This window comes from Podarcis gaigeae, assembly GCF_964106915.1.
Source record: "Podarcis gaigeae genome assembly, chromosome: 2".
NCBI lineage: Eukaryota > Metazoa > Chordata > Lepidosauria > Squamata > Lacertidae > Podarcis > Podarcis gaigeae.
Genome location: NC_139679.1, coordinates 43,702,339 through 43,724,119, shown reverse-complemented (window position 1 = coordinate 43,724,119; position 21,781 = coordinate 43,702,339). Strand labels below are relative to the sequence as shown.

At 44.7% G+C, this 21,781-nt stretch overlaps 3 long non-coding RNA genes across 4 annotated transcripts; 1 reads left to right on the top strand and 2 right to left on the bottom strand.

Annotated features, from left to right (window-relative positions):
- Positions 1-1,610: 1,610 nt before the first annotated feature.
- LOC310838564 lies at positions 1,611-3,064 on the bottom strand. Its single transcript, XR_014561043.1, has 2 exons — positions 2,893-3,064; positions 1,611-2,658 (listed from the first exon to the last, which is right to left on the bottom strand). It is a non-coding gene; the product is annotated as an uncharacterized lncRNA (long non-coding RNA).
- Positions 3,065-15,077: 12,013 nt separating this feature from the next.
- Positions 15,078-21,013, bottom strand: LOC310838562. 2 transcript variants are annotated; one of them, XR_014561040.1, is made up of 3 exons: positions 20,563-21,013; positions 18,025-18,153; positions 15,078-15,164 (listed from the first exon to the last, which is right to left on the bottom strand). It is a non-coding gene; the product is annotated as an uncharacterized lncRNA (long non-coding RNA). The 2 variants fall into 2 exon arrangements; XR_014561041.1 differs by lacking the exon at positions 15,078-15,164 and adding an exon at positions 15,843-16,403.
- Positions 16,389-18,183, top strand: LOC310838563. The gene is made up of 2 exons (XR_014561042.1): positions 16,389-16,574; positions 18,050-18,183. It is a non-coding gene; the product is annotated as an uncharacterized lncRNA (long non-coding RNA).
- Positions 21,014-21,781: the final 768 nt, after the last annotated feature.

The following is a 21,781-nucleotide window of genomic DNA, read 5'->3' as shown; positions in this document are numbered from 1 at the left end:
ACTCTCTCCGAGGGGATGAGAAGCAGCAGATCACACATCCTCCCTCATTGCTGGGACTCTTGACCCACAGCTAGACCCTGAAACTAGGCCCTAGCCCTCCCCAAGCCCTGCATTACAATCCAGGCACCATTATTTCTCCCTTTCTCCCATCCCTTACAACGGCCTAGCAGACTTCAGGCATATCGGATCTACTTTGCTTTTTACTGGAAATCCCAAGATCCACCAACCAGAGCTAGATAGAAAAGACACACATTTAGAATTAAATAATTCTGAAACCAGGAATTTGCTCTGAGTACCAGACATAAACTAAGCTAACTGCCGTTCCACACAAAAGTCCTAATTGGACACCCCCCTCCCCCAATTTCTTAATTACAGTGGTACCTCGGGTTACATATGCTTCAGGTTACATACGCTTCAGGTTACAGACTCTGCTAACCCAGAAATAGTACCTCGGGTTAAGAACTTTGCTTCAGGATAAGAACAGAAATCGGGCTCCGGTGGCGTGGCAGCAGCAGGAGGCCCCATTAGCTAAAGTGGTGCTTCAGGTTAAGAACAGTTTCAGGTTAAGAACGGACCTCTGGAACGAATTAAGTAATTAACCTGAGGTACCACTGTATCTGCTGCAGTGTGAGATAGCCATTTTGTTGTTAAAGAACTGGGAATCAGAAATCCTTGCCCCACAATACAAAATGGCAGCATTGTTTTTATCCTCATTACATTGATTTTTCAAAATCAGACAAAATTGAGGCTGAGTGGAAATTGCTTCTGCTCTGCTTCTACCCTGTAACTGCTAGTTAGCATGTACATTTTAGTACCAACAAAATGGAGAGGGCCCTCGCTTCATGGTAGAGCATAAGCAGATGGCCCCAGCTTCAGTCCCTGTTTTTGCCACTCAAAAGGATCAGGGTAGGCAGCAGGGGTGCCAACTTGAATTGCATAATTGATTACAAGACGCAGCATACACACACCATTTGAATGGCACTGCCCATCTATTTTGGGGGCGGGGTGACCACACATGCACACAGAGGGTACCCTGCAACATTTTGTGGTAGGGTCCTACTTGCTACGTACTGTAACTTGGGACTCATGCTGTAGTAACTGGGCAGCTGCTTCACTGCATCCCTAGATCTAGATCCTTTAGCTTGGAAGGTTGTTGGTAACAGTGCAGTAAAATGCATGTATTCCGTTAAGTGATTTTTATCCCACCCATCTCAGTTTGAGGTGGCTAACAACCCATTTAAAACAAAAATATGGTGAACATGCAGTGGTACGGGGGGAAGGATTTCGGCAATGAATTACAGTGTTCACTGCACCATGAATTAATACCATGTGGGATTGCAGAAAGTGCAGAGACTTGGTCACAGGAGCCAGTTCTCAAAGCCAAGAAGCCGTGCGAGAAGGGTACCTTCTTAGTAAGGGAATGCAAGTCACATGTTGCCACTGTGTGAAATCACTTCTCACAGGTTTGTATTCGTGAGCAATGCAGCTCCTGACTTTGCTCTGTGTGTGTGAGACTCTGCGCAGGTCCCTGATTCTCTGCCCCTGCCCCACCCCCCACCCCACACAATGGCACCTGTATTTTTCCACTAATGAATTATAAGAAGAGTAGAAAGAGCATGTGCTGCTTTAATTAGGGGCCCTTTGAATGGGCGAAAATCAGGAGGAACAACACATCAAAATCTAAGTTAGAAGCTAGCTGTTTATGTTTTTGTCAAACAGGCCACCACTGATCAATGACAGAAAATACTTTAAAACTCAGTTGCTGTTTTTGTTTAACAAGTTGTTTGCTACCAGATCATCTGTAGAAGCGACAAAAGTTAGGCTAGGAGCAGAAAGAGATGGTTCCTTGTCTCATGGGACACAAATTTCATCCCATGTTTGCTAGCAACCTTGGCAATAGAATCAGGAATGTGTTGGTGGAATTTGCTGATGTCATAAAGCTGAGAATTTGAAATGCTGAGATCAATAATCCAAATGGAGATTGCAAAATTATACAGATTGAATTGGCTGGTGTCATAGGCCTTGGATAAAATAAAAGGGGTGGCCTTAAGGTGCATCCTGCCCCACAGCAAGGTTGCAGTCTCAGTATGCCCACCACCAAGGACTGACTTCTGAGTTGGCATGTAAAAGAATACATCATTAGTCAATTCCATTTTGCCTTGCATCATCTCTATACTAAGCAATTTACAGAAATTTCATACATTTGCAATTTCTACTCTCTACAGTTCTGCCTCAGATGTTTATTTTCTGAATGAATAGTGGTGTGCACCTGGGCAGCCACAGACCCTCCTAAGTGTGGTGTGGCACAAAAAGGCAGATGGAACTTCAAAACGAGAAGCTGGGCCCTGGTATCATGATGTAGGCAGGCTTTAACTTCTGCTGAAAGAAATTAGTGAGAGCCATTTCACACTTGCAGTGCAGTCCTGTCTACTCAGAAGTAAACCTCACTGAGTTCAATGGGCTTACTTCAGTTAAGTGTGTACAGATTTTCAGCCTTATCGGGGCAAGAGTTTTCCATTTTTCTACTATAAGTGCCTTCCAGCAAAACCCATTGATGTTAGAAAGAAAGACACATGCGGTGCACTATGTTTCCACACTTCACTAATTACAAAGAGCACTAGGAGACTTCCAGTGGCAGACAAGTAGAAAACTTATTTTCTGGATACAGTGGTACCTCAGGTTACATACGCTTCAGGTTACATATGCTTCAGGTTACAGACTCCGCTAACCCAGAAATATTACCTCGGGTTAAGAACTTTGCTTCAGGATGAGAACAGAAATCGTGCTCCATCAGCACGACAGCAGCGGGAAGCCCCATTAGCTAAAAGTGGTGCTTCAAGTTAAGAACAGTTTCAGGTTAAGAACAGACCTCTGGAACTTAACCCGAGGTACCACTGTATTGTATGAATTGGCCCTAAAGAGAATAGAGAGAAAGGTGAAAATTCAACAATAGGGGAAGAGGCATGGGAAGTCTGTGCAGACAAACCAATAATTGGAACCCTTGTTCCTCTTTAAATAGTGCAAGCCCACACACAAACTGGGAAGTGGTGCATGCACTACAACAGACCGTGCTGCAGACTGTGCAATCTTCCATTACTGCTCGCACGCTCTCTCTCTCTCTCTCTCTCTCTCTCACACACACACACAAAGCCGCTGTCAATGACCCTAACGCTCCAATCTTCTAACACACTTACTTGGGAGTAAGTCCCATTGTACTCAGTGGGACTTCCTTCTGAGTAGGCAAGCATACGTTTATAGTATAAAAAGTGAAAGGTCATGTGTCCAGAGTGACTACAATAAATAGTTTGGCTACCTGCTATTATCTATTCAGTTTGAAAGGCCAAACAATAAGAGAGACCTGCAGGCACTGATCAGTCATAGAACTGGTGTAATCACAGGCAAGACAAATTAGATTTTCGGGTGTTACACATTTCCATGTGGAAGCAGAATGTATTGTTCAGTACCCTGGAAAAGACTGCTGGTTATAGAAGTAGCCAAAACTGGAAACAGAAAGTATTTCCAATTGAGTCTGATGCTGGCTGTGAAGAGTTGCAGGATAACATCACAGTATTAGGAAAGTGGTTCTCAAGCTTAGGAAGTGAGCCTAGGCAGTTGTCAGGTTCAAGTTTTTCCATCATAGCCCTGCAGATAAAGGTTGCCACCTTTTTTTACTGTGCTGCTGTTTCTGTACTTTTAATAGCTGCTGAGCACACTCGAAACTGCTGGTGAAACTTTCCCTGTCCCTTTATTTCCATGATGTTAATTTTCTGACGCTTGTTGTTCTGCATGTCATGCTGCTGCTAAAGGCACAGGAAAGGGGCAAGTTTATAAAAGGTGGCAGTGCCACTCCATACATTCCTTAGGCATTCCACCATTCACAATCTGGCCCACCACAGTCACCGCAAGGATGGATATCAAATGTTAATGCACTGGCACTGGGGATCCCTGAATCAACCTTCTGTGTTTTGCAAGGTTGTTTTGTTTTTGTTTGGTTGCTTCACAAGTTTTCTTCTCTGCAAGCCCAGATGCAAGCCTAAGTTTGCTTTGATCTTCCTGCCTCCAGGCCCAAGACAAGAATGAACATTGTCAGCTGAACAGGCTTTTGTTTTGTCTTACATGTTTGGAACATGGAAAGCTGCCTTATACCCAGTCAGACCACTGGTCCATCTAACCCAGGCTCCATCTGCACTATGCAGTTAAAGCAGTATCACACCTGAGGATAGCTCAGTCAGTAGAGCAAGGGTCTCTTAATCTCAGGGCTGTGGGTTTGAGCCCCACATTGGGCAAAAGATTTCCACATTGCAGAGTTGGACTAGATAATTCTATGATTCTGTACCACTTTGAACAATCATGGTTTCCCCCCCCCCCCAAAGAATCCCAGGAATGGTAGTTTGTTAAGAGTACTGAGAGTTGTTAGGAGAGCTACAATTTCCAGAGTGGTTTAGCAGCCAATACCACTTCCCAGGGAACTCTGGGAACTGTGAGGGGAATGGAGGGTGGGGTCTCCTAACAACTCTCAGTACCCTTAACAAAGCCAATATTCTTTGGGGAAAGACATGACTATTTAAAGTGGTATGATACTGCTTTGAATTTTTGTGCAGATAGAGCCTTGGTACTGTATTGTCTGTTACCCTGATGCAGAAGCTTTCCTAGGTATCAGGTAGAAGTGCCTTACAGAGTACCTGGAGATAATGGGGACATTTTGCATGCTAAGCATGTGCCCTTACACATGCTAAATTATATTATTATTACTACATTTGTATACCACCCTATACCCATAGATCTCAGGGAGGTTCACAACGTAAAATTCAAATATTGTTGTTGTTTTGTCGTGTCCGACTCTTTGTGACCCCATGGACCAGAGCACGCCAGGCACTCCTGTCTTCCACTGCTTCCACAGTTTGGTCAAACTCATGCTGGTAGCTTTAAGAACACTATCCAACCTTTTTTAGTATATGTGCTGTCCATTCTAGACAAGATGGACTGCTTCAAGAGGTGGCAGAAAGATATATCTAAATTTGTCTGGCAGGGCAAAAAGCCCAGAATAAAATTTAAGATTTTAACTGACGCAAAAGATAGAGGGGGTTTTGCCCTGCCGGACTTAAGACTCTATTATGAATCAGCGGCTTTTTGCTGGTTGAAACACTGGCTACTCCTTGAAGACACAGACATTTTGGACTTAGAAGGGTATGATAATAACCTTGGTTGGCATGCATATCTATGGTATGACAAGGTAAAGGTGCATAAAGGCTTTAAAAACCATATTATTAGGAAAGCTTTGTATAATGTTTGGATTCGATACAAAGATTTGTTGGAAAGTAAAACCCCTAGGTGGTTGTCACCAATGGAAGCCAAGGCGGTGAAAAAATTAAACATGGAACCTAACTGGCCAAAATATTGTGAAATCCTAGAACAAGATGGTGAAAAGTTTAAACTCCAGAGTTATGAGAAGCTAAAGTTTAAAGTTCGAGATTGGTTACATTACTATCAGATAAATGAGACATTTAAGCAGGACAGGAAATTAGGATTTCAGAAGGAGAGGTCAAAGTTAGAAACAGAACTGCTAGAACCCAATACTAAGAATTTATCTAGAATGTATAACTTGCTGTTGAAATGGAATACACAGGAGGAAACGGTTAAATCAGCTATGATTAAATGGGCACAGGATATCGGTCATGACATTATGTTTGCTGACTGGGAACAGTTATGGACCACCGGTATTAAGTTTACGGCATGTAGTGCCTTAAAAGAGAACATAATGAAAATGATCTATAGGTGGTACATGACCCCAGTCAAGCTTGCAAAAATCTACCATTTGCCCAATAATAAATGTTGGAAATGTAATGAGTCTGAAGGTACTTTCTATCACCTTTGGTGGACCTGCCCAAAGATCAAAGCCTTTTGGGAAATGATCTATAATGAAATTAAAAAAGTCCTTAAGTGGACATTTATAAAGAAACCGGAGGCTTTTCTCTTGGGCATGGTCGGCCAGTTGGTGCCAAGGAAGGATAGGACTTTTTTTATGTATGCGACCACAGCAGCAAGGATCCTGTTGGCAAAGTATTGGAAGATGCAAGAACTACCTACTCTGGAAGAATGACAGACAAAGGTGATTGACTTTATGGGACTGGCAGAGATGACCGGCAGAATCCGCGACCAGGGGAAAGAGACAGTGGAAGAGGACTGGAAGAAATTTAAAATATATCTTAAAAATTGTTGTAAAATTGAGGACTGACAAGATGTCTAGGGGTAAGAAATAGAGAATTACAGCTGTAAACATTAACATTACGGAAATTTAAAGAAAACTACTAGAGAAATTGACTGAAGGGTTGCTAAAGAGTTGTAAAACAAGGATGCAGTGAAAGGGAGGTATGGGGAAGTCATGTTTTAAATGTTTTTATATGTTTTTGTTTTGTGTTTTGTTTGTCTTTTTGTTAAAAAACCAATAAAAAATATTATTTAAAAAAAAGAACACTATCCAACCATCTCATCCTCTGTCATCCCCTTCTCCTTGTGCCCTCCATCTTTCCCAACATCAGGGTCTTTTCCAGGGAGTCTTCTCTTCTCATGAGGTAGGTGGCCAAAGTATTGGAGCCTCAGCTTCATGATCTGTCCTTCCAGTGAGTACTCAGGGCTGATTTCCTTCAGAATGGATAGGTTTGATCTTCTTGCAGTCCATGGGACTCTCAAGAGTCTCCCCCAGCACCATAATTCAAAAGCATCAATTCTTCAGCAATCAGCCTTCTTTATGGTCCAGCTCTCACTTCCATACATCACTACTGGGAAAACCATAGTTTTAACTATATGGACCTTTGTCAGAAAGGTGATGTCTCTGCTTTTTAAGATGCTGTCTAGGTTTGTCATTGCTTTTCCTTCCAAGAAGCAGACATCTTTTAATTTCGTGACTGCTGTCACCATCTGCAGTGATCATGAACCCAAGAAAGTAAAATCTCTCACTGCCTCCATTTCTTCCCCTTCTACCGTATTTGCCAGGAGGTGATGGGACCAGTGGTCTTGATCTTAGGGGTTTTTTTATGTTGATCTTCAGACCATATTTTGTGCTCTCCTCTTTCATCCTCATTAAAAGGTTCTTTAATTCCTCCTCACTTTCTGCCATCAAGGTTGTGTCATCTGCATATCTGAGGTTGTTGAAATTCAAATATAAAAAAAAACAAAATGCATAATAAAAACAAGAGAATAAATATCCTACCATATAGTCAAAAGAGAACATCTACAATGTTCCCTTTTGGCACATAAATATACAATAAAATTGTGTTGTCATTTTTGTGGCTTGGAAACCACCTTAAGTACAGCAAGATGGGAAGGTGGTATACAAATTAAAAATTAAATGACATATGCTCTGGGACCTGGAAAGCTGCACTGCTCCTTCAGATGGGTGTGAGTGAGCCCTCCCTTGCTCTTCCCAGGGTTTGAGCACACTGACCCCAACCAAGTTCATCTAGCTAATGTTTATTTCTCATATGCTATGGGCACAAGTGTGTGTCTTTCTTTTTGTTTTTCTCTCTGCATGTCACACAAATTGTAAAGAGAAAAATGTTGGAGTCAAAAATGTATCAAAGTCTTGCTCTCTAACCCTAAATTAATAACAAATGGTTGTGATGGCTCAGTGGCCCAAGGAAGGTCCAGCCTGAGCATTCAAAGATGTACTTGTTACCACTAAGTAGGATCCCAAGGTGGAAAGACAAAGTTTCACGCTATCTCTTAGAAAATTAGTGCAAGAAATTGGATTTGGTAACCTTCAGGCTGTATCTACAACCATCATGCTAAGTTTTTATTTTGGTGTAAGTGTGTTTTGCATAGCTAAGCTGGCAGGTGCTTACTGCTGAGATAGTAGAGATGTTGTATGTCAGCATATAAGCTATTGGGCTTGAACTGGGCTCCCTGGCAGACCATTCATCTGGTATACACTGGAGTGATTTAAGACATTTTACTGTACATGGTTTGACTCTAAAAATACAAATCCCGAACCAAGTTTATTCTTATTCTACATTTGTGATATATTGTGTATATCAATAAAGTTTACATAGTTACTTTATTTGCATACTTGTTTATTTTGATTGCAATGCTTGGATTATTGCAACCCCCCCCCCCCCAACCTCTTGCAGCAGGGAAGAAGGAGGAGCGCATGGAGTGGGCAATGCAGGCGCATGGTAGAGGAACAAGACCACGGCAGGGGCTTCAGGGAGCTGTGGCCATTCAGAAATGCCATCAAAACTCTCCTGTTTCCCCTGAGCTTTTAGCAGGCATTCCTTTTCTTCCTTCGCAATCATGAAGGCTAGAAACTTTTTTTTTGTTTTAACTGAAAGCTGATTCTCTGGAATCCCAGCCCTCTGCCAGATTCTAGATTCAAAGCTTCACAGAAGAGGACATACAAAAGCACAGGAGAATACACACAGTAAATGTGCCCAGCTTTACCTTGCTGCCTTTCCTTACGGCAGGTGTTCCATAATGGCCACCAGTGCCAGCTTTTGTCCTCGGCAAATCCACATCCTCTCCCTCCACACCCTGCTGCTATAGCATGAGCTGCTATGCTGACCAGCCTCAGGGGGTACCCTTCCCTTTCAGCTTCTTCCAGGCTCCTGAGATCATTGACAGCCTCTCCCATCAATCTCACCTCCTGAATTCCTAGCTGTAAACCAACCGACCCATAATTCTTTTCCTTTGTGAGTGAGCAGAAGCAGGTCAAAAATGATGGAGACCTTGTTTTATAGCACACAGTCATCACTGAACTCAAGATGGTCGTGCAGTGTTCTGAGGATTTGGGGAAGACCTGCCACCCAGTTGCGTCACTGCCTTCTCTCTCCGCTTCCTTCCAGCCCAGTCGCTGCCCTCTGCTTCCCCAGGCTTCCAGTTCAGAGGCATCTGTTTATTTTCTTTGCCATTTATACCAACAAGCGACCAGCTTCTCAGTGGAGGAAGGGAGTGCAGGTAGTCCGGGGGGAGGGGCACCTATCATGACTAGAAATGGCATAGAAAAGGAGAACAGGAGCATTGGAGTTTGTGTGTGGAGTACCTAGGAGGACTCCAAAGGGCAAACACTTGTGGATAAGAGGGTCTGGTCACAGCAGTGGCAAGCCTGGGCAGGCCTCAGCATGGGTGTGGCAGGTTATCATGGCTGGAGTACATGAAGGAGGCAGGCCGAGACCATGAACAGGTTCCTCTAAGTGCTCAAAACAAGTGAGTCAGGTACAAGCCGTACTCAGTCTGTTTGTGTGCATGTGCGCACATGCCCCGATATATATATATATATATATATATATATATATATATATATATATGAACCCAAACCTTCCTAAAAGCTCATCTCGAGGGGGGGACCCCTTCAACTTTCTAATCACAAAGTATTTGTGGTTCAGCTCTTCATATTGGGGGGACAGGACACTTTGTCCATGACCAGGAACCCTCTGTCATTTGCTTCCCATCCTCCAGGAGTAAGCAAAAAATAGGTGCTAGGACTCACCCTGAATGACGCTTAGCCCCAAGCAAGACCTGGTGGTGAAGAAAGAGGCTTTGTCAACGGTTTCTAGGCATACTATGCCAGATGTCGGACAAGGTACAGCAGACTTGACGCAGGGAAGTTTTTGAGGCCCCATTCAAGTTCTCCTCATGCGTGGTATTGCATCTAACACCCTCTCCCCCACATGGTGGTCCCAGCTCAGCAGGGTTTTGGCTGGAGCCGCTGCAGCTGTTTCCCATTTCGACATGGATGAAAAAGATGCATCTTTCAACTTTAGATGCACTCCCCTCCCCACCACGCCTGGCTTCTAGCCCAAGCAAAGCCTGAATCCCTCCCCTCCACTTCCAGCATGCATACTTGTGAAACTATTCAACTCTTTCCCAAATCAATGGCAGTTTAGTGGCAAGATAACTTACCTATGATTTGGCAAAGCACACAGGGATAGACCGACTGCTCTGCTGTCAAAGGAAGCAGGGTTCTAAATCTTGGGATCAGTTCCTTTGTCCAATTCACCACAGGAGCCAATCCATCAGGATGTAATCTATCTGGAGGAAGGTTGGAACTACACATAATCTTGGCAAACTGTAAATTGGCAAGATGATGTGTGGGCAAGGGGAAGGACTTGCGGGCGAATCTGGTGGGCAGCAGGAAGAAGCTGAATCTTTCCCCCTATTCTCCTCAGCAAACACCCCACCCCCAAAGCTATTTATCTCCATAACCAGGCTTATTTCTGGTTTCAGGGAAATGATTTTTTTTAAATACCCTAGTTAAAAACCTAGGGAGAGGCCATTTGCAAGGGGGAGTTAGAATTTGGACGAAGATTAAAGCATCTCCCCTCTCACTCACTAATCATCTGCAGATGCCCCCACCCACCCAATAGTGTGATGGGTTCAAAACCCTGCACTTCCCTTGTAATATGTTTATCTGTCCTAAGGCTAGAGGAGTTCAGACCAGCGGATGGCGAACCTGTGGCCCTCCAGAAGTTGTTTGGCTCCAATTCACATCAGCCCCAGCCAGGATGGCCAATGGTCAGTGATGATGGGAGCCGTAGCCCAACAGCATCAGACAGCCACAGATGAGCCACCCCAGGTACAAATGATGAATTTATAGGCGTGTGGAAGAAATGTGCTTATACTTTTCACAAGTTTTAAAGGTTTCTCTAAACAAAGTAGGGCAATTCCTGCTATCCACAAGAACCAAGAGTTTCCAACTATTTCTTTCTTTATTCATTCATTACATTTATACCTCACTTTTCCTGCAAGGTGCCTGAGGTGGTGTGGCGTCCATGGTTTCCCCCCTCCCTTTTTATCCTGACAACAGCCTTGTAAGGTAGGTCAGGATCAGTATCATGCAGTGAACTTTGTGGCTGAGTGGGCATCTGATACAACATTCTAACTGCATGATTACCCATCATGCCAAATACCCCTTGCCAGACATATATGGGGCTCACCAAGGGCTCAAGAAATCTCCTGTTTTTTGTTGCTTTCCTGGGATTACAACCACCTGCCACATGCTTGTCATTTCTACTGGGGTGTGTTTAGCTTCCTGGAAAACCAAGTTGTGCAGACTTGACATTAAATATAGGAACAATAAAAGAGGTTGAGGCATGAAATAAGTTATCTGGAGGTTGTGGAATCTTGAGGAAATGTTGAGCAGACCTCTAAGAGGGATGCTTTAGCCAAACCATACATGATGCACACTTTTGTGTTTCTTCCTTTTGGCTTTTATTTTTTTAAAAAAGCTAAAAGGAACGATTGAATGGGATAGGAAAGGAGAGACTAATTAATCGGTTCTTTCCTGCCATTTGTCAACTCAAAATCATCCCAGTGCTTTTCTCCCAGTAAAAGAAAAGACACCCAACCCTTTATCTTTTCCCTAACTGGGTTGAAAACAGCTAGGAAAAGGTGACTTTGAGCAGACAGGAAAGAAAGGGAAAGGATTAAGTAACACACATACACATAGACACGCAAACCCCTTCACATCACTAGTCTTCCACTCCCAATTTCAACTTACTTTTACTTCAACCTACTCATTTATTTATTTTTTAAAAACCCACAAGAAGTAGGAGGAAGAATCATGAAACTGCTTGTGGTGTAGTTTTGGCCTCCAAATAAAGGATATCCTGTAGAGATAGAACTAGATACAGCCCTTCCAAATCATATACTCATTCTCCTCAGTGTAATTTGTCTGGACTCCAAAGCTATCCTGATTTTCTCTGCATGCCTGTGATGGCACTGAGGATGTAACATGGGCCCAGCCTGTCTGCAGATGCAGGTTTCTCCTCCCTTAAATCCCACACAAGGATGGGACTGTGTGGAGAAACAAAGTGTCTAACTTACCTGCCTGAATTGGTCATATTACTCAAAAACATGGGCAAGAAATTTCTAGTCTGCAGGCCTAATTAGGCCCACCAGGCGTCCCATTGGGCCCATGAGGCTTCTTCCCCCAAACCTCTCCCAGTTGCCCTACACCTGATGTCATACAACATGAGGTGTGAGGCAGATACAGACACAGCAGCAAAGGATCAGTCAGAAAGCAACACTTGCATTTGGTGTTTTAAATCTGGCACCAAATAAAAGACGCACTTGGATCAGTTTTCAATTCAGCACTGAAGTTCCTGATTGCAGTCAATGCCTACCACAAGCTGGGCTTGCTGTTGGTGCTGAACACCAAAAGCAAGCCCCACTTTCAGCAGAGAAAGCGGCAAGAGATTTGGTTTTCGCAGCTGCAATTTGCATGAGATCATCATTCTTCCTTCGAAGTGCAATTGCCTGGCATCGTGTGATCATATGACATCAACTGAGTGACAGATGAGTGGCCCCACCCAACCGCCAAAATGAGCCCGCAGAGGTGGTCCACCTGTGTATCCAGCCTGCTAAATCAGATTCAATATCCCACCGCCCACCACCCTGGTACTTTTATGTTATGGTTCTGCAGTGGTGCTTCTGTTGCTTTTATCCCACAGTGTCTGTTGCTTATTTTTTAAGTCATCTTTCTTCCCAAGCCCGGCCTTGAGCCTATCTTGTGGAAGATAGTGCTACTTTGGCGGCATAAATAGGCAGCTGGAGAATTCGCTCAGCCCACAGCTGACCCTTAGAATTGTGCCATCTTGTAAGCTTCTTATCTCTCTCTCTCTGCTACACACAGGAAAACAGACTCCTCGTCCACACACATACACAGTGGGAAAGAACAGCGTAATGTGGGCACAGCTGCAAGATGTTTTGTCCCTTCCACAGGACATGCACTTATCAGCCTGGGGACAGTCAAGGGAAGGCCAAAAAAAACCATCCGTTCATTGCAACTCCTCTGCTTTTAGATATTCCTGTTGTGGGTGAGACACACCCTTCTCCAGCTACGCTTAACAGAAGGATAGCTGGGATTTCCATTGCCTTTCAAATCTTCCATTGTATTCCTCATGCTCTCTGCAGCTAGCTCTTTTATTTGTGCCTCAATCCTACACCCCCCACAACCCACAGGCTTGTGCTACATAACTGCTTGTCCTGCCCGTTTTCCCTGGGCATCAAATTCCCATGCCCTTTGGAGGCCTCAGTCATACGCAAACTCTTTTCCTCCAGCAGGAAGGAGGCACCAAGCTCTTACAGCCCTGCACTATGACATTCCCTTCTCCACAGAAGTGGCCTTAACCTGAGAAAATGTACAGCCACTGGCTATTTGAGGTGGCAGAATTGGGGCGTCTATTTTATTATTAAGATAACAGGTGAACACAGGTCTTTTAATGACATATTCTTTGGGTGCTCCAGGTTTCACATCAAGCTCCCCCTTCCTGGTTTTATGCCAGTTTTAAATTGCTTTAGGTGCTGGTTTTAATTGTGTGTGGGCGGTGGGGGTTGTTCCTGAGCTTACTGATTTATGACTTGATTCTTGTGTGGGATACTTAAAGTGCAGTCAAACCAACAATTCATGTTTTGCTAGATACATACAGCTCTGAAGCTCACAGAGGTTTCCTGTTAACTTGCTAGAGAGAACTCTGTGAGAGACATTCCCACTGTGCCGTAACAGGCGGAAGCTACAGTGGTACCTCGGGTTACAAACACCTCGGGTTACAAACACTTCGAGTTACAGATTCCACTAACCTGGAAGTAGTATCTCGGGTTAAGAACTTTACCTCAGGATGAGAACAGAAATCGTGCGGCGGCGGTGTGGTGGCAGTGGGAGGCCCCATTAGCTAAAGTGGTACCTCAGGTTAAGAACAGACCTTTGGAATGAATTAAGTTCATAACCAGAGGTACCACTGTATCGTTATATATTCTCCCACTTGCCTGGGCACACCCTCTTCCTCACCAAACCAGCAAAGTGAGACCATCTGCATATCTGAGCTCCAAGATCAGACTACATTTTAAGCTAGACTGAATTACCATTTTAAGTCTGCCTGTACAAAGCTGCTGTATCTGTTACTCTTCAAAAAGTATTCTGAGTGAGTCAATGTTATTTTTATCTTTTACAAGACTACTTTGTGTGTTTGTTGTTTTAAGGGGTGGAAACCAGGAAAATCCAGCCTGCCTTAAAATCCTGGATTACTTAAAACTAGAAGGCTAAAACTAGCCTATCTAAGATTCCCTTTTAAGCTGCAAAGGGATGGCACTCTACTGAGGAAGAAAGGATATCTATTAAATATCTATTCACATTCCAACATCTTGTAAGAGTATTCATTGCATGTTTTGTTGATATTTAAACTGCCCAGAAAACTTAGTTGAATGAGCAATGTATAAATGAAATAAATAAAGCAATAAATAAAATACCTTATTTGAGGACATAAACATTGATGTCCTTTCTCTACTGAGAAAAACTACAGTGGTACCTCGGGTTACATACGATTCAGGTTACAGACTCTACTAATCCAGAAATAGTACCTCGGGTTAAGAACTTTGCTTCAGGATGAGATCAGAAATCGTGCTCCAGCGGCACGGCGGCAGCAGGAGGCCCCATTAGCTAAAGTGGTGCTTCAGGTTAAGAACAGTTTCAGGTTAAGATCGGACCTCCGGAACGAATTAAGTACTTAACTTGAGGTACCACTGTATTTCAAGAAACTTTCTCCGGGGCATAGTTGCCTCACTTTCATGTTATCGAAATGCACTGGCCACTTTCCTTCTCATTAATTCCTTCTTGCAGTCCTTTTTTTCGGGGGGGGGCACAGGGGTAAGCATACCCCTAAACATTTTGTGAATCTAAGTTTGACGTCATTGAGGGGCAGTATTTCAATATGAGTAGGAAAATGAGAGTACCCTTAAACATTTTTTAAGGAAAAAAAAAGCACTGCCTTTTGGGTACCTCCTTATGGCTTGCCTTTCCTCCTTGCCTTGCCTTTCCCTCACCTTCCTGCACTGCTCTCTGCCTTTTTTGTTTTGCTTGTATTGTGAGGGCAGAGAAGAGGAACTGGTGGGAGGAGGGTCAGGGGCTGCGAGGCCTCCTTTTTTTATTGTGCATTCGTTATGATTTATGTTTATGATTGGATCAGGGCACTTCATATGCGACCCGTTTCAGTACCATTCATGCCTGTAAAAGTTTCAGAACAGTTATGCCACACTTCCTTTCTAATCAATGCATGGAACATCCCGCTGAAATCCTGTTGCTTTTACGCCGCAAATGTTCCAGGTTTCCTTTGAGTCCCACGTTTGTTGCAGGAGAGTGCAAGTGTGTCCCTTCAGACTGCAGTAAGGCAGCAACACTGGGGAAACATCACAGAAAAAGTGGAATGAGTTATTTACTGGAAGGTGGTGCAGTATATATACCCCATTAATGCACTATTATTGTATCAATGATATGTTGCAGAATACATTCCCACCCCAACAGCTTGGAGGGGCCCAGAATAGGAAGGAGAGTAACAACTGAGTCTTTTCCCTTCTGCTGGTGAAAACAAAGGCCACTCCTGCTTCTCTGGTGCAAAGAAGGAGTCAGTCACCAGGGCATGCAAAATACCTTCCGTTTAAGCTGTTGACCAGGGGTTTCTCCCTTAGCCTTCTGCCAGATCAGACACGTGAACAGTGACGCCAATGCGCCGTGATCTATCCTGACAACCTCACTCTCCAATCCTTTGTATTCATGCTCACTTGCATCTAGCCCCACATTACTAACTCCATAGCAGCCAGGGGATGTGTGAATAATGCCTCTTGTAGGAGCACAGGTCAGAAAGAAAACAAGCCACAAGCCAGCACTGTGGTATTTAACCCAGAGAGCTGTGATGTTCTGAAACAGAAGATGTTAGTTATGGTCTCTAGGCAGGTTCTCCAGCAATGTGAGAAGTTGCTCTGTGAAATAAGAAATATAGCAACCCCGGAGTTCCCTGACTCACAGTCTTCTTCCTGGGCGCTTTAAGTATTTGCTGGATGTTTTGGCTACAACATGATTTATATCACTCTAGTATTTATTCAACACTCTTTCTAAGTGCTCAAAGTGTTTCACATGCATTCTTCTAGTAAGGTAAAAGGCCAATGTTACAAAATCCTTATCATATGCCCTGGGGTCTTTTGAAGTGCTGTGCTTAAGTATGATTCAGCTGCCAGTCTGGTAGGCTTTTGTCCATGGAGTGGGGAAAGGCGCCACCTTTGCCTTTTCCCCAGGTAGCAAAATGTCTCGAGACAGCCTTGTCTTCATGCCACCCAACCCTACTCATAGATTCCAGGTCCAATTTCATTCAGGAAGGGCTGTGGCTCAGTGCTAGAGAATCCTGCTTTGCATGGTTCAATCCCTGGCATCTCCCAGGTAGGTCTGGGAAAGATTCCTGGTCTGAGAGCTGCTGCCAGACAGTGTTGACAGTGCTGAGATAGTGGGACCAGTGGCTTGAATTGGGCAAAGGTGGCTTCCTTTGTTCCTACTCCCATTGCCAGAGAGCTGATTTGCAGAGGTCTGCCTTTTCAAAATCCCTTCCAGGGCCCAGGACTGGTGATGGTGGTGGTAGTACTGTATCCTGGAAATGTAGGGGGGGGGAGGCAGCAAGGCAAGGCCCCATTAACCATGTCACCAACTGTCTCATACACCCTTCCTCTCACCAGGTGCATCAGTAGCAACTGCTAGTCCAGACATGAAAAGTTGGCACTGAAAGTCAGAAAAACCAGCCACAAACCCGGCCTGTAAAAAGGTAGGAGAGCAACGGGGAAAACACTAAAATGCAAAGAGTTTTGCAGCAACCCTGGTGGATCCTTTAACAACGGAGTACATAAAAGCATGTAAATTCCAGAGAAAGTGGGTAGTCTGGAAGCACTATTGGGCACCCACTCTACTCATGCTGTCTGGGTAGGGGATATGGTGTCTCCCTGAGCAGAGGTAGTATGCCTTGGCAGGAGAGGGCTATTGCCCTTGTGTCCTGCTTGAGAGTTTCCCAGGGGCATATAGTTGGCATCTGTGGCAAACAGGATGCTAGCTTTTTAATCTCTATGGTCTGATCAACCTAGGCTCTTCTTTTTTTTTAATATTTTTTTTAGGATTTTCTTGTTTTACAGAAGTGTAATGCCTTGTTTTTTGGGGTTTTTTTTTTAAATATTTTCAACCTAGGCTCTTCTAATGTTCACATTCCTGCTTCAAAGTTGGGTTTAGAAATAGTCAGAAAACAAGAGAGGTGCTACACAGTACTTGTGCTTCTCTAGACAGATAGTTTGTTGAGCATTCATCCAGATTCACTTGCACAACGTTTATGTGGAGTTTAGACTACAGTGGTACCTCAGGTTAAGTACTTAATTCGTTCCGGAGGTCCGTTCTTAACCTGAAACTGTTCTTAACCTGAAGCACCACTTTAGCTAATGGGGCCTCTTGCTGCTGCCGCGCCACTGGAGCCCTATTTCTGTTCTTCTCCTGAAACAAAGTTCTTAACCTGAAGCACTATTTCTGGGTTAGCGGAGTGTGTAACCTGAAGCGTATGTAACCCGAGGTACTATTGTATATGTCCGGTCTTTATTGAGCATTCATACCAATTTGTTTGTGGAGAGGTTATACAATAATGAACATTCACCCCAATTTCCTATTGCAGCGTTTATAGATCTACCTATTAATCATTATTCATCCCACACTTTTCAAGGTAATGCTTTCTTAACTGCAAAAAGTCCATGTTTTAAGTGGATTTTTTCCAGTAGGGTGCCAGAGCGCTTTAATCCACTTTAGTGGCGCAAAGCTAAATTTATTGGTATTTGCCTGACAATCTGGAGGCGACACTCGTTGATGCAGGGCTCATCCACCTGATTTCAGATTTCAGCTTCCTCCCACTGCAGCCCCATATGACACTTCCCACAATGTACAGTAGCCAGGTCCCTCTTTAACCCTCCAGAATACCTTTTCAGGGGGCACAGGAGGAAAAGAAAACTCAGTTGTGTAAGCTGCCTTCTGTTCATGCAACTGATAGACTAGGACCTGGGAGATCAGGGTTCAAATCTCCACTTGGCCATGCACCTCACTGGATGACCTTGGGCCAGTCATTGCTTCTTAGCCTTACTTACTTCATAGGCTTGTTTCCAGGATTAAATGAGGAGGGAGAGAACCACATATGGCACTTTGAGCTTGTTGGAAAGGTGAGATATAAATGTAATAAATTCACTGACCGCCAGTGACTTTTCATGATTTCAGACGGGAGGTTTCCCCACACCTTCCTGAAGATGCTGAGAAGTAGAGTCGGGATCTTCAGCTTGCCAACTGTGTGCTCTGTCTCTGAGTGTCAGCCATTCCCCAAACTATAATAAATAATTGGATGAACCAATGAACTTCGTGGCTGAACAGGGATTTCAACCCAGTTTCCCCCATCCACCTCACCACTACAATATTTCACACTAGCTCCCACTTGGTTTGGCAAAGGGTTATGTTCCCACCAGCAATCCTTCACTGCAGGGGCAAGAAACTACTGCGAAACGATAAATACAATTTCAAAAAAGCAAGAGAAAAATAAGTCAACCACACAGCAAGAAAAACCAGACCTTGGATACCGGAATGAGGGCCAAAGAAAACAAAAGTGGTCCAGCAGTCTGCTAAATGCCCATGAATTCTACATGGAAGTTTTATTTAAAGTATTTATGTTATTTAGTACATGTCCCACTTTTCTTCCATCACAGAACTCAAGGCAGTGTACATGGGGTTCCAAAGCAGTCTCTCTCCCATTCAAGCACTCCACTGAACCAGGCCTGGTTAACCTCAGCAAGATGGTGGCATTGTACGTTCTCAGGCTATGCCCTGGGAAGACCTTTTCCTCCAGTTACATTTTTTTGTTCAAGGCCCCTGTGTTTCTCTCTGATCCCCCCACATCATAAAGGTCTGTTCTGGGAGAACAGCTTTGCTAGGGCAATTCTCCATCCTTTCCAGTTCTGTGCATAACTGGCTGCCGCTTCACTCAACAACAGCTAGGCTGGAGAGGTGGAGAAGCTCAGTCGCTCAGCCCCTATTGGGGGGCCCCCCAACCTAAAGCCAAGGACCACTCCACATTCCCTTTCAGGCAACCAGCTGTTCCCATCAAGCTGCCAGCTGTGTCAGAAGACTGAAAACAGCAGCCCATTGTAGTGTGAGACTGGAGCACTGCCAGGGCATGGAAACAGTGTGAGAGTGTATGTGTGTGAGAGAAAGAGTGTGTGTGTGCAGTGTTTTAATCTGAGCCCCAGATTCTGCAGCCCAGACCCCCATTGAGAGGTCCTTCCCACCCACTCCTCCACCTCCCATATCCACCCTAGAGCTGCAGCAAAGCTCTCATGAAAGCCATTAGCTTACTTGTACCCAGAATAAATGTCTCCAGATGGCAACCCAAGAACCCTGGTAAGTCCTAGCTAGCAGATAAGGCCTCAGTTTGCTTTCATTAAGCAAGCTCCTTGCTCCTCCTGGGTTTCTATTCCATAAAGACAATCCTATCCTTCCCTGTCTCTGAAAGTGGGGTAGGGGGGGTAGGAAATAACTACCAGATAGGGCTGGTACAGTTCAGACACCAGAAAATCCATTTTTATTAGATTTCATGTTTCCCCATATTTGTGTCTTGAGCTGTTGCTCTCAGTATGTCCCCAATCTAGGCAAGTTCCACTTCCTGTTGGGAGATGGTGGTTTATAGCACCTCCTGGGAGATCTCATCAATAGTGATAATAATTAACATTTGCAAAGTGTTTTAGTTGTCATCCATGCAAACGATGATTTCCATAATGGTAGTCCTTTTAGGCTCCAACCTTAATTCTGTTGACCTCCGAGTATGCTCTGCTAAATTCAGATTTACTTCTGACAATGGTTAGGATTGCACTGTAGGACTCTTGCAGCAAAATGAGGAGGCTTGTGGCACCTTCACAGACTGATGTTGACTATGTGGATCATGTTTTCATGAACTTCACTTCTATTTGATGAAGTAGACTGTAGCTCTTAAAAGCTTTAGGCCTGTTAAATCGTTAAGGTTCACAAAACTCTGCTGGTTTTCCTGAATTTTTAATTTATTCTTATTTCATACAATTTATATACTGCCTAACGGGTTTGCGACATCGGCGAGATCCGAATGAGGAGCTACCTGCTTCGTAATGGTCACACCCACACCATACATTTAAATCACACCGTTTCCTCCAAAGAACTGGGGGAACTGTAGTTCGTTAAGGGCGCCGGGAACCAAAGCTCGGGTGTGGGTGCAAACTACAGTTCCCAAGATTGGGGGCGGGGAGGCCGCGTGCTTCAACTGTAAGGTGTGAATGCGTCTCTTCACTATTACGCAGAGCTCCTCGGCCCCGAGGGGGTCGTTACACCCACCGCTACCTTAGAGGCAGCCCGGTCCTCCACAGCGCTAGACGAGGCCGCCGAGCCCTCAGCGCCACCAAAGGAGAAGCCGCCTAACAGGGGCTGCAACCTTGCGCCCCGCACTAGCACTTCGGATTGAAAAAAACGCTCCTCCTCCTCCTTTACCAGCTTCACTTCTTTGGCTTATGCCGGCGCTTTCGCTGCGAGGAGAGCAGTCCGCGGCTGTGTTCTCCGTGCAAGCGGCGCTCCTGGGCTCCACTTCGGGCGAGTGCGCCGGTTTGCTCGGGCCACGGAAAGCCCTGCGTACTCGCCACCCACCTCCTGTACGGTTTACACCGAGCCGCCACCGCCAGTGCCGCTGAGATCAACCCCCCCTTGTTTGGCGGTTCTCTTACTCCTCCCTGTATCGGAGCTTCCTGCTTTCTCCGGCCCTCTGCTGTTTGAGGAGTTCAAGCACATACGCACACCATGGCGGCGGCGGCGTTGGGAACGTCTTTGCCCTTCTCCTGCGGTCAGAGCGCCTCTTCCCCAGCTTGCTGGCCTGCCCTAGGTAGCCACCTAGAGCCTCCTCGTGGTAGCGCCTATGCTGAGCGGGCGCGGGGAATCTCTCTCTCGGCGTTTCATCTTTCTAGCATACAATGAGTCCGTAAGTGACTGTGGAGGCCAATTCTGGATCCACGCGTCCTTCCACAGTAGGGACCCAGGTTTCCCGGCGGGAGTTGATCACGGTGTGGATTTGCCAAGCCTGCCTTCCTCTTAGCACTTTTCTCCCTTGCGTCCTGAGTTCTAGTGTCTTCAAAGCCCATGACACCTTTGGTAAAGGTTGTTCTCCAGTGGGAGCGCTCGCAGGCCAGTGTTTCCCAATTGTTGGTGTTTATACTACATTTTTAAAAATTTGCCTTGAAACAGTCTTTAAACCTCTTTTGTTGACCACCAGTATTACACTTTCCATTTTAAAGTTTGGAATAGAGGTAGTTGCTTTGGAAGACAATAATCAGGCATCTGCACAACATGACCAGTCCATCAAAGTTGATGTTGTAAGGCGGCAGGGGCTGCCTCCCTCCTGGGCCTTTCCTATTCCTGTCTCTGGCTCCCCTTTAAAAGGCTTTGTGCCTCAGCTTACTAGCGAGTTATAGGGAATCTCTGCCTTGAAATTTAGTAGCACGTACAGGGGAGATAAGAGTGGCCTAGTGGATAGAGCGTGGGATGAATCAACTCCCATGCAGCTCCCTGAGTGGCCTTGGCTCCAGTCTGCTTCTCACCCCCCCCCATTACCTCACAAGGTTGTTGTGACTGTAAGTATAAAAGGGGGGGGCAATGACAATAACTGTGCATGCCACTTTCAGCTCCTTAGAGGAAAGGTGTGTTATATTGTTAATAATAAAACCGCTTTGAGGTTATTTGTTTTTAAAGCAGTATACAAATGTTATGAAATAAATGAGCCATGGCAGTTTCACCATATTCTGTCTCCCCTCCAGAAAGACATTGCAACACTATATACAATTCAGGGGTTTTGCTTTTATCTACCTCTTAATCTGTTCCTACGTACATTTTGGTGGTGGCAAGATCTAAAGGAGAGGCACCTAAATAGTGTGACCAACTTTTATCCTAAAA